Genomic DNA, 12,193 nt, shown 5'->3' with positions numbered 1-12,193 from the left:
CAAAAACTAATGAAACATAGAAGAAAAATAGAAAAAGAAAAAATGCAAAAGGTAAAACTGAAGAATAACAAAAAAGAAGAAAAAGAAAGATATCTGAAGAATTGATTTCCAAACTTCTTTGTAGAGTTACAGACATAACTGTTACCTTTTCCAACCTCCCATAGTGCATATCATAGTTTCCCATAAACAAATCTTTTAAATCAATAAATAATCACTAAATTTAAAAATCAACAATTCATTATTATCTATTTCCAGCACGACTTACCAGTAGGATTTAAGTAAAACAATCACTGAAGCCAGAGCCGAACGTTATAAAAAAATTTAAACAGCTTGGGTCACTGCCTGTCAGCAGGATTACTCTCTGAAAACAGAAGCAATGTGGTGGAAGAACCCAACTAAATATTAACTTTGGAAATGATCAACAGTCCAATGTATTTCTATGGGAAAAGCAATTGGCTGCCATTGACTCTCCATTGTAATCCTTTTTTTCCCCTCCCTCTTTGGCCCTTTGACTCAGAAGTGGAAATATGCAATCCAACTCATTATTTGCCTATCCATAGGCATACATAGAAAAGGGACGCTGTGGCTCAATGGCTAAGACACTGAGCTTGTCGATCAGAAAGGTTGGCAGTTCAGCAGTTCGAATCCCTAGCGCCGCTTCACGGAGTGAGCTCCCGTTACTTGTCCCATCTTCTGCCAACCTAGCAGTTCGAAAGCACGTAAAAAAATGTAAGTAGAGAAATAGGGACCACCTTTGGTGGGAAGGTAACAGCGTTCTGTGTGCCTTCGCCATTTACATGACCACAGAGACGTCTTTGGACAGTGCTGGCTCTTCAGCTTTGAAATGGAGATGAGCTTTGTCCCGTAGAGTTGGGAACGACTAGCACATATGTGTGAGGGGAAACTTTACCTTTACTATAGGCGTACATAGAGGAAGCAAAAGAAAAGGAGAGTAGAAACACATTCATATAGAACAGACATACTGTTCGCGGGCGGTGGGGGGGGTGGAATACATGTTAAAGTTTTTAGAAATTATATTTGGGGTAAATCTTCTTAATGAAATAAAGAATAGAGCAAGAATCCCATCCTAGCCTAAACTTTACCAATTAGAATCTGTTGAGTAGAGAGCATATATAATTGATCCAAAGTAAGGTTGTTACGTGTTTTCTCAAGAATAATCAAAATCTCAATTATTTTTAAGCCCAAATAAAATAATTAAAACCCACTTTAAAATTATTTTATCCCATGAATAAATACAAACCTGAAATTGTATCCCTCTTTTCCACCCATCTAGGCTGGGGAAGGAAGGAATGTATTACAAGGTAAAACAGTAAATATTAAGATTTCTCTATGTCAGACGTTTGTAGGGAGAAAGAGCACACTGAAAATGTTTCCTGAGATGAAATCTTTTCTTGTGTTATCTTCCTCTTTGCTGGAATCTCATGACTACCATATAAAAAAGAGGATCTCTACAAATGTGGGGTCTGAAAGAAATATTCCTGTGACCACTGGAAGAATCCATTGGGAGAATCCATTGCTTCTTCTTAGTGAGAACATGAATTTAAAAAATTAAGTATATCTCCCACAAGAATAAAACAAAATTAAATCCAATTGTATGCAGTAAATCCCTCTTAGGAGGTTTCACAGGTTTAAAAGGTTTAATCGTCCATGGGTTGGGGGGAGGGGCAATTAGAAAATCCCTATTATAATAGCTGAGCATGTGCAAATTTCCAGTTACCAAGATGAAAGTTTAAAGCTTCTTGTCGCAACTTTATTAATCATTAAACTTTGTTTATGATACAATATAAACAACTCACATAAACTTAGCATAGTCAACCAAATGATAGAAACATTGAAACATGAATCTGTACATAAATAGCTGCAATGAACTTATATTGATTTTTAATTTATTAAACGAAAGGTGCACGAAGGAGAAAACTTATAAGTTCAAAAACTTATTTATCTGAAAAAATATCCTCAGGGTCGCAACCAAAAAGGCCATTCCCAATTGAAAAACAATAGGCAAACATGCTAATTTAAAACTACAATACATTGAGAAAGAAGAGATGGTTAAGTCAAACCTCCAAAAACAATTCAGCTTCTTTTATACACTTCCCTTCTTCCTGCCCCTTTTCACCCATTCTCTTTTACCACTCAAGACAGGCAGTGTGCACACACACTCTTTGAATGTTTACCCAACTGTTTGATTATCAGGAAAAGAAAAAAGACTGGGAGAATGAAACAAGAAAAGGCTTTCTGAAAGGCTTTCTCTCAGTAAGGTGAGAGTTTTTGCTGAGGACCTATGGCAGTGATTGCGAACCTTTTTTCTACGGCGTGCCAGAATTGCGTGCACGCTCGCTACTGCACCCCCCCGCGTGCCCACTCAATTCCCCACCCAACTGCGCATGCGCACGCGACACACACACACACACACAGTGCATGCACCCCCTCCCCCATGCTCCGGAGGCTTTCCTGGGGAAGGAAAAAATGGCCTCCCCCGCCCTTCTAGATGTCCTCTGGAAGCAGAAACAGATTCTTTGGGGCCGTTTATTGTCCTTTCCAAGGGGGCTTTCCTGAAGCCCGGCTCCTCTTCCTTCCTCTGCTGTTGGAAGAGCGCTGCACCCGTTTCATTCTCTTTGAGAGCCGCCTTGCTTGCCCCGGCGCGAGACTAGCGCTGCCGGGGAGAAATCAGCAGGAGGGGGAGAAGAACACAAACTTCTGCTAGGGATGCCTTCGCCCCCCCTCGCCTCCCCCTGATCTCTCCCTGGCAGCGCTCGCCTCACGCGGCAGCAAAGTGTGCATGTGCGTGTGTGTAACGGGGGGGGGGTCTGGCTGGGACCGATCAGCTGAGAGGCTGGCAAAGAAGCGGCGCTCGGAGGAAGAAGGCAGAGATGCTGGCTGGCATTCGCTTCACTTACTTTTTGCCGCCGCCGCCCCGGCAGGACGGAGCATTACCACCCCCTCCCTGCTGGTTGCAGCCCAGGCCCCGCCTGCCCTGCTTAGCTGAAAGTGGCAAGGGAGCAAGCCGCGATGAGCAGGAAGGGAAATGAGCGCTGGCCACTATCCCTGCCTTTTCGTGGCAGTGGGGAAGACTTCTTTGCCAGCCTCTCAGGTGATCGGTCCCATCCAGCCCCTGTTACACACACACACACACACAGACACACACACCGCTTGTTGCCGCGCGAGACCAGCGCTGCTGGGTAGAAATCTGGGAGGGGGAGAAGAAAACAATCTTCTGCTAGGGATGGTCTTCTCCCCCCTCCCCCCCTGATTTCTCCCCAGCAGCGCTCACCTTGCACGGCAACAAGTGGCGTTTGTGTGTGTGTGTGTGTGTGTGTGGCCGGCGCTCATTTCCCTTCCTGCTCATCGCGGCTTGCTCCCTCGCCACTTTCAGCTAAGCAGGGCAGACAGGGCCTGGCCTGCAACCAGCAGGGAGGGGGTGGTAATGCGCCTTCCTGCCAGGGCAGTGGCGGCAAAAAGTAAGGGAAGTGAATGCCAGCCAGCATCTCTGCCTTCTTCCTCCGAGCGCCGCTTCTTCGCCAGCCTCTCAGCTGATCGGTCCCAGCCAGACCCCCATTACACACATGCACACACACACTTTGCTGCCGCGCGAAACTCTTGTCTTCGTTTCGAAGGTCTGAGTGTGCTAGGCGACCCCGAAGTTGATCGATGTGCCTTTTCCAGTTCCGCCCATCTTCCAGTTCCAGCAGATACGATCGTGGACCCGTGATGCCAATGACCTTTGCCGGCATCCACAATGTTCCCCCTGCATAGTTGTGGGCGTATACTGAATCCCCTATGCTAAAAGACCGAATTTTGCTTGTGGAGTCTGGGGGAGCTGTGGCAGAGTAATTTGGGTGAAGACGGTCCAGGTGAGACCGTAGACGGCGGCCCATGAGTAGTTCAGCGGGGCTCCTACCCGTCGTTGCACTTGGGGTGATATGCTGAATTAAAAGGTAATGATCAATGCGTGTTTGCCAATCACCTGGACCCATCCTAGCGAGGGCCTCTTTTGCGAATCGTACCATTCTCTCCGCCTGTCCATTTGATGCCGGATGGAATGGCGCGACGAGGGCGTGCCGAATTCCCTGACCTGCTAGATATGTCTCAAATTGCATGGCCGTGAACTGGGGCCCGTTATCAGAGACCAGGAGGTCGGGCAGGCCATGGGTGGCGAAAAGTCGCCGTAGAACCTTAATGACTGCCTCTGCCGTGGTTGAAGTCATTAGGACTACATCTAGCCATTTTGAGTATGCATCCACAACTATAAGGAAAGTCTGACCTTGGAATGGCCCTGCGAAGTCGATGTGTATTCGCGACCAGGGTGCTTTAGGTTTCTCCCATTCTGTGGCGGGCGCTTCCGGGGGTGCTGGTCTCGATTCCTGGCATGGGTCGCAAGTGGCCACCCACTCCTCTATTTCTTTGTCCATGTTTGGCCACCAAACGTAACTTCTTGCTAACGCCTTCATCCTAACAATCCCCGGATGACCCACATGTAAAGCATCTAATACATTCCTACGTAAAACATACGGAATAACAACTCGATCCCCCCCACAATAAACAACCTTGCAACACTGAGAGTTCGTCCCGTTTTGACCAAAACACTTTGAATTCCGGGCCCACGTTTCCCTTCGGCCACCCCCTCCAAACCCAAGTTTGAACTTGCTTTATTAAATTGTCTTTAGAGGAGAACCTTGCAACATTGTATGAAGAAACCGGTCCAGAGTCCAAACAGTCAATGAGCAATACCGGTACTTCTGGAGTGGGGTCTGGCAGAATGTCAGGTAATGGGCAACGGCTGAGTGCGTCTGCGTGTCCGAGAGTGGAGCCCGGTCGATGAATCAATTTGTATGAGTACGCAGCCAGGAAAGCAGTCCACCTGGTCATGCGTGGAGAAAGGGAGACCGGAGTGGGGCGGTTTCCCGCCAAAAGTCCCAACAACGGTTTGTGATCTGTAATTAGCTCAAAATCGCAGCCGTAGAGGTATTCGTGGAAACGTTTTACTCCAGCTACAGCAGCCAGTGCTTCCCTGTCCATTTGGCTGTAATTCCTTTCGGCCGATGAAAGAGTTCTGGAGTAGAAGGCGATGGGCGCTTCTTTTCCGTCGGGCATCCTGTGGCTGAGGACTGCTCCAACTCCGAAGGGTGATGCGTCACAGGTCAATACCAGCGGTAGGGTCTGGCTGTATTGGACAAGCAGTGAGTCAGTGGTGAGCAGGCGCTTTACCCCGGCGAAAGCTGCAGCTTCGGATCGTCCCCATTTCCATGGTGCGTTCCTCTGGAGTAGACGGTGTAGTGGCTCAGCAACGGTCGCCTTCTGCCTCAGAAAAACGCTGTAGAAGTTAAGTAGTCCGAGGAAGGCCTGCAACTCGGTCTGATTTCGTGGTGTGGGGGCGTCCTGGATCGCCTTAATTTTCTTTGAAGTGGGGTGTATTCCCTGACCATCGATTCTATAACCCAGGAATTCTACGCTAGGCACGTTAATTTGGCATTTTTCCTTTTTGAGGCGGAGACCCTTTTCTCTGATTCTGGCCAAAACAGTTCTGACTCTTTTATTTAATTGCTCCTCGTTTGCAGCGGACACCAAGATGTCGTCAAAATAGGGGACGACTCCCGGTATCCCTTGCAAAAGTCGTTCCATGACGCTCTGGAACAATCCTGGGGCAATACTCACACCGAATTGTAGCCGGTTGCATTTGAATGCTCCTCTATGCGTCACTATAGTTTGGGCCTCCGCTGTGGCGCTATCAACTGGCAGTTGCTGGTAAGCTTGTGTCATGTCTAACTTAGCAAATACCTTTCCTGGCCCCAACGAGTGCAATAAGTGCTGTACTACAGGCACAGGATATGCGCTCTGTTGTAGCGCGACATTAATTGTGCATTTATAGTCCGCGCAGATGCGGACTGATCCGTCTGGTTTGACTGGGGTCACGATGGGTGTTTCCCAGCGCGCGTGATCCACCGGCTCAAGGATTCCTTGCTCCACTAACTTATCTATTTCCTTATCTATTTTTGGGCGGAGTGCAAAAGGCACTCGTCTCGGTTTAAGTCGGATTGGCGCCACTTTGGGGTCTAAATTGAATGATATTGGTTTACCTACATACTTACCAAGACCGGGGCTGAACACATCCTCGAACTCCTTAAAAATCTGTTCAGCGCTGCTGTTTCTCACGGCGTTGATTCCGGTGACTTCTAACCCCAGGGCTTCAAACCAATCAAGCCCCAGAAGGTTCTGTAATGGCGCGCTGGCGATGGTCACGGGCAGCTGGGCTTCGATGTCCTTGAAACGGATTTGGAATGTGCCTTGGCCCACGATGGGGACTTGGTTCCCCTGGTAGTCTCGTAGCAGGACGTATGGAGCGCGTAGTTGGCTCTTTCTGAGGCTAGGGATAGCCTGTTTCATGGATGCCCATGAAATAATCGTCAGGGTCGATCCTGTGTCAACTTCTAGCTCGCAAGGTGAGCCCTCCAAGAGGACTGTGACTCTCAGCCTTTTTGGCGGCTTAGGGCGGACCTGATGTATTGTGGTGAGATACGTTCGCAACTCCTCTCTCTGGGTCAACTCTATCTCATCGTCTACATCCTGAAAATACTCTCGTTGAGCGTCTTGATAGAACGCTCTTTCAGCTCTTTGTGTGTATTCTCTCTGGGGATACGCTCGCTCAGCTCCTTGTGAGTAATCTCTCTGGGGATACGCTCGTTCAGCTCTTTGGAAATTTTCTCTCTGGGTAAACACTTGTGGATTTCTCTCTGGGCGCCCTTTTTGATTTCGCCAAGCCCCTGGGTTGGGCTTCTGTTGGCGGTACATGGGTGGCTGCCGTGAGGCAGGGACTCCGCTCCGGCACACTCGTGCGATGTGCCCAAGTTTGTTGCAGTGCGAACAAACAACGTTCCTGAACCTACAAGTAGACCTGGGGTGATTCCCTCCACAGCTTGCGCAGGGCGGCAAACGGAATCCGGGTCTCCCCCCAGGCCTCAAGTGACTGCTCTGCATCAGGTGACTGTCCTCGAACTCGGGATTCTCGTAGTCGGGGCTTGTGTCCTCGTAGTGTACTCTGGTTTGCCTTGGTGCTGGCTGATTTACGTTGGCCCCTCGTTGTATGGTCACCGATGATTTCTCTGCTGACTCTGACGCTCTTGCTTCATTTAGTGCTATCTGTAAGGTTAAATTCGGGTTTGCCAACAGCTTCTTTTGTAGTGAAATGTCTCTTAACCCACAGATGAGCTGCGCTAAGATGTGCTCGTCCAGATCCCTGAACTCGCAGTGAGTTGCTGCTTTTCGTAGGGCTGCAACATATTGATTGATGGATTCTCCCGCCTTCTGGTTCCTCGTGTTGAATTCCTTGCGGCAGACATGGCGGGAAGGTTTTGGCGCGTAATGAGTTTGCAGTGCCTGTTGCAACGCCGTCCACGATACTGCCTGTATTGGAGTAGGCGCGGTGAGGTCTCTTGCCGTGTTGAAAACTTCTTTTCCGCAGTAGCCGAGGAAGATGTTTTTCTTCCTGGCGTCGGTGATTCCCGTGTATTCGTTCGCTTCGAGGAAACACTCGAAACGAATCATGAAGGCTTCCCATTCGTCGTTCGCTGGGTCGAATGGAGCGGGGGGAGCGTGCATCGCCATCTTCTTTGCTTGAATTTGCCGCGCTGCGGTGACCTGAGATGGCTGCCGGAATTTCTGCCGAATTCCTGGGCTGGATCAAATCCGGAGATTCTGAAGGTAGCGTTCTTCGTTCTATCTGTCTCTCAATCCCACCTTCGTCGCCAATGTTAGATCTGTGCAACGAGAGACAGACTGCGGACACGAAGTGACTTAACAGCTCTTTATTAGTAGTAGTAGTGATCCAGCTTGCTCTGTGGTCGGAGGGTTCCCCTTTTATAGGGATCGGGTACGCCCCTCGACCAATCAGAATGATACCTGTTTCCCGCTGTAGCAGCGGACCAGAGGGGAGACTTGCCACGATATATTCTAATATCTAACAGGCCTGGCAGAATATATCCCGCTGGAAGCGGCAGCACTCTGGACGCGGATCCTCATCAGAGGCGCAGCCTGGAGCCGTGCAAGAAGCCCACTTGGGTGGGAGGGAGGGAAGCCCTGGCGGCTATCACAGTGCCGCTTCTGGCTGGTGTGGGAGTGGTTGCAGGGACCGGCTGGCTGCTCCTGCCCTTCCCCTTGTGGCTGCCGCTGCCGCTGCTTTTCTGAAGTGCCCGAGCCAGCCAAGCCCTTCGGACTGCAGATGAGCCATGGGCTGGAGGGCGAGGGCCACGCAAGAAGCCCACTCCGGCAGGGAGGGAGGGAAACCCCGACCACAGCTCTGCTCTACTAAGCGACGGCCGGGATCCCCTCTCCACGTCTTTTGGCACGCGCGGCCCTATGGTCTTTTTATTGCCTGAATTAAAGGGTGCAGCTAATCACTTTTCAGCAATTTTTAAAGTATGGGGAGAACTTTGATGTAGCCAGTTGGCTGTCTAATTTGCAGACATCTTTGCTTTTAATAGGCCTTGTAAAATTGCTGAAGATTGCAGGGCCAGTATATATACTGATGCTAGATCTATGTTTGAGGTTGTACATGATTTTGAACAATTATGGAAACAGTGGAAATTCTTCGCTTCTGCTGGCAGTCTTATTAAACATGAGGCTCTTATTGCCAACTAATGGAATCTCTCATCTTGCCCTCTCCTTTGGCAGTTATCAGAATATCTGCATTTTCTGGCCTTCTTGCTAATGAATGGGCTGATGCAGCAGATTCTGGGTCCAATGCAAATAAGTTTTCATTTATAAAACTTCATCCGTGTTACTGTGTGTCTGGTTCAGTCTTTGGCCTCTTCTACCAACATTTGAAAAGGTAAGAAGCAGGTTGGCCACAGGATGCTTCAGACATTTAGAAACACCTACGCATTTGAAAGCTAGCTCTTCCCAAAGTCCTTTCTTGCTTCCTATATAGTCTGTGGTTCTGTTGTGGCCCTCTAGCGGTCAGCAGAGCTGGTGGCAGATTTGGACAGTGAGGAGGTTGGGGAGAAACTTGGGCCAGTCCTGCAGTGTGGGGAAGGCTCTGAGGAGTGCTCTGCATTGGAGGCAGAGGAGGGGCCAGGGCCATCTGACAGTTATCAGCTACCTTTAGAGTCGGAGATAAATGGGGCAGAAGAACAGCTGGAACCTGCTCCCAGATGTGTGCATGCTCAGAGCTGTCAGGGAAAGGGAACAGTTAAGGAACAGTGATCGATTCGGGAGTAAAGGCACAAGTGGATGCTAAATGATGCCTCCCATAGGAAACAGATAGGAGCAAAAAGGGAGTGGTGTTTGCAGGAGAGACTTAGTTCGTTTATTAGTGTGAATATTTGCTTATCTGAGTCTGTGCCTCACAGAGGCTCCTTGCCAAGTATTTCATTGTGCAGAGTTGTGCCTGGAAGCTATCAGCCTGGCAACTATCCAAGGACTGATAATGTCTGTATTTGCAATTTACCCTTGAAAGACTGTTTGGGGGGACTTTGCTGGATGTGAATGCTAGGAATTCACATTAGCCAAATCAAAAGTATTTTTTTCGGGACAAGGAATCTGTTTCATGATTTGGTGAAGAACAGGTTCAGGCAAGCAAAAGACATGAAATGTTAAAATGGAATTCTAAATGCTAAAATGGAATTCATGCTATTGTTGAAAAGACTTTCAAGTGTGTCCTATGAGACGTAATACCGTAAAAATAAAGTTAGTAGTTTAAAGAACAACAATATTCCAGGCTTGCAAATAAACCATATGCTGATCAGTAAATATATATCAGTATGTATATTATATTAGTATAGGTATTCTCAACAGACTTTGAGAATCTCTGCTGAACACAACATTCCCATCTTGATTTTTGACCCTCTTTTCCTAATATATTCTCCCTATTCTGTGCAGTAGGCCAGAAATTTGAAATTAGATTAAGAGCACAGATTGCACTTACCCCTGGTTTAAAGTATTTATATCTTCTTCAGCTCAAAAGGCTCCAAGAGAGCTTACATAAAGTCAGTAAAAAAAGAAGAAGACGACATTCTCTGCCTGAAGGCTTGCAAGGTAAAAGATGAGGCAGAAAAGAGGAAAAAGGCTTAAAAGGGAAAGGAAAGCGAGAAAGCGAACTCAGATGACTGTTCTTAAACCGCTTTTCTGCAATCATCTGTAGTGTAACATAGTATTATCCCAGGAATAATTTTTTCATGTGGATAGGATTTTTTTTATTCCTCTGTGGGTTTCTTGATTCATTCCAATCAGAGACCACCTGTTTAGATCTGATAGTTGCTAATCTTGAGAGAGGCAAGAGATTGGGTCCTTGTTTGAGTCTTCTAATTGTTTTTTCATTCGTTTTTGCTTTAGTAATACAAAACATGGTACTCTGCAGGGAATTTTTTTAAAAAAAATATCAGTTCTGATGTAAATTGAAACAAATTAAATTGTTTCTGAAGCAGAAATAAATGGCTAGTCTGGAATGGAGCAGCACGGGTATTTTAGGATTAAATGAATACATTTGGTGGTTCAGTGACTAAGATGCTTAGCTTGTCGATCAGAAAGGTCGGCAGTTCAGCGATTCGAATCCCTAGCACTGAGTAACGGAGTGAGCTCCCATTACTGGTCCCAGCTTCTGCCAACCTAGCAGTTTGAAAGCATGTAAAAATGCAAGGAGAAAAATAGGCACCACCTTTGATGGAAAGGTAACACCGTTCCATGCACCTTTGGCATTTAGTCATGCTGGCCACTTGACCACGGAGAAGTCTTCGGACAGTGCTGGCTCTTCGGCTTTGAAACAGAGATGAACACCACCTCCTAGAGTTGGGAACGACTAGCATGCATGTGCGAGGGAAACCTTTACCTTTACCTAAATAAATACATTTCAGTGAAATATTGAGTGTTAAGAATTTAATGTGTTATATTTTTATTTAACATGTAGGAGATGGTAGGGGAGAGTTGAAAATATCCTGCTCCATTGCCCAAGGTGTACAGCCTCTTTGTCTTTCCATACTTCATTTAAACACCACCATGAAGGACATCTTCCATTGTGCTTTTTTCATACAGAGAAGTGTGGGCAGCCAGCTGTGCTTTGGAATGATGAAAAAATGTATCATAAAAAACAGTAACTCCAACAATTGTCCTCTATATACAAAACAATTGTCCTCCTTTAAAAAATTATAGTGCTGTGCCATGATTAAAAGAGTAAAGTTAGGCATATGTACACCACCTGGGGGACACTGGGCAGTATATTTTCAGAGTTTTCCCTCGGCATGGTTCTAATTAGCAGATTTCTTGCCATCCTCATCCCAAAACTTGAATATTGGAAGGACCAAACGTTTTCTATTTTGCATGGATTTGGTTCTGATTGGGATACATTAAGTTCGAAACACCACTTAAAGTCGTCTTTAAAAAATCAGAATACAATAGAAACTCTATGAGATAGAGTAGAAGGAAATTGACACCAAGTGAACACCAGTATTGTATAATACATATCTTTTGTAAGTGCCTGCTGTAAATAACCCCATTATATACAGGTAGTCCTTGTTTAGCTACCACAGTTGCAATGCAGTCACTAAGTGAGATATTATGTGACTTCAATAGTACTTACGATCTTACTCATCTTTCTTCTGCTTTACAGACCTGGGAAGCTCATCAATGCAGGCATTGGTAGTGAAGTTATTTCTTTATCACCATCACAATTGTGAAGGGTCATTGTCTGAAACAGTTGTTAAGTGATAACTGCTGTATAGTGAAAAGCATAAAAGCCTCCACTGTTTTTTCTGGGTTGGTTGTGTTCCTGAAAAACAGGACACTTTCAGTTTTAAAAAAAAGACAAAGACAGGAGGATACAATGACTGTTCAGTTGAAGTCTTGTCTGGAGGTATCTACATTCCATCCTACTTATTTGCATGCTAGAGTTATTTGCTGACATTTTATCTTATTTAAGAACATTTATGTGGCCATCCCCTAAAGGTGAAACTCTCACCTCACAATCAGTAGGCAGTGAGTTCGATCCCGGGTAGCAGCAGATATTTCTCTCTCCGGCCGTAATGAGAATATATCTGCCGTGAGCTCCGCGTAAACATCAGGCCATTTAAACTCTTAATCCCATTCAGTCACCCCAACTCCACCCCAGTGCAAGGGTTTTAGGGTTGTTAAAAGAAAAATAAATGGCCATCCAACTTGCTCTTGGTGATTCCAGGCAGCTTACAAAGAC

The 12,193-nt window shown here is 46.5% G+C and overlaps 1 protein-coding gene across 3 annotated transcripts in view; it reads left to right on the top strand.

The window, feature by feature from the left end:
• The window catches only part of CD47 (CD47 molecule), an 83,712-nt gene that overhangs the window by 20,167 nt on the left and 51,352 nt on the right, over positions 1 to 12,193 (top strand). The gene's annotated exons all lie outside the window — the stretch shown is intronic.

Source organism: Natrix helvetica (assembly GCF_964273705.1).
Source record: "Natrix helvetica genome assembly, chromosome: 4".
Lineage (NCBI taxonomy): Eukaryota > Metazoa > Chordata > Lepidosauria > Squamata > Natricidae > Natrix > Natrix helvetica.
This window is presented reverse-complemented; position numbering and strand designations above follow the sequence as displayed.